Here is a 1,147-nt window from a genome sequence, read left to right as displayed (position 1 = left end):
TTTGACTATATTAATATTTTAAAATGCTCCCCCCCATTCCTTTTTAAGCAATTCAAAATTAAAATCTGTTTTTAAGATAATGTGTCTGACTTATTCAAATATACCCAGCAAGTAAATAAAAGCTTTTCATTTATCCTTGCATCCATCCAGGCATTTCTTAAACTGCTTAGTCTAATAAAAACTCTCAAAAAGCCAGAGATTAATCAAGCTGAACTGGGCACAAGACTGAAAACAATTCTGAACAGGACATTAGTTTATCACTGGCTTTACCCCATACTCAGTCATAATAGGCCAATTTATCACTAGATGATAAATGATTTCAAAATATCCAATCACTTCATTCACCTGGACTCAGTATAGTAAGTATTTCCTGGCAGAACTGAAAGCAGCCAGACCTTAAATAAAGAAAGGGAATCGAAACCTGTTTCTGCAAATCAATTAGAAGATAAATTAAGTATTCTTCAAGTCATAGTTATTTCTTTATAATAATTGTGTCTTTTGTCACTCATCTGCATCTGTGGATCTCCGTTAGGGCTCTTCGAGGGTATATGGTACCACCCTGGGCTGACAGGGAATGTTGTTGTCCTCTCCTATTCCCTTCATATCACAGAGAAGATGACCACTGAGGGCACCTGACTCCGCCATGTCCAGTTCCCCGCCTATAACTCACAGGATTTACAGAAGGAAGCATCATTTTGTGAGCGGAGCATGGCAGAGGATGAAACTCCTGCACAACAGACCTTCCTGAAGGAAGAAAGAAATGAAACCCATATTTGGCTACCTTTTTGTTTTTTTGTTATTTATCACAACTTACGTGCCATGTACCTGTTTGAATTTTCAGTTGAAGTAAATGGGGACAACCAGGTTGGCAACCCAACATTTATCGATCAAACTTGTGTTTCCTCACTCAACCACAGTATTCATTTCCCACATGAAACTGTGTTCCAAAGTGAAGCATTCATTATAAATTTTTAAAAATGCTATGTCCGTTCTTGAGGTTTACAGTGGGCTTCAAGGGGCAAGAGTCCAAACGTGAAAACAAAAGCCTTAAAATGTACTGAATACATTTGTTTTAAATTAATATTAGCCATGCACTTCACCTCAATGCTTGTCTCCTCCTGGCTGAAAATTTTCAACCCCATTGTGA

The sequence above is a fragment of the Erpetoichthys calabaricus genome, chromosome 3 (assembly GCF_900747795.2).
Source record: "Erpetoichthys calabaricus chromosome 3, fErpCal1.3, whole genome shotgun sequence".
Lineage (NCBI taxonomy): Eukaryota > Metazoa > Chordata > Cladistia > Polypteriformes > Polypteridae > Erpetoichthys > Erpetoichthys calabaricus.
Note: the sequence above shows the minus strand (reverse complement) of the source record.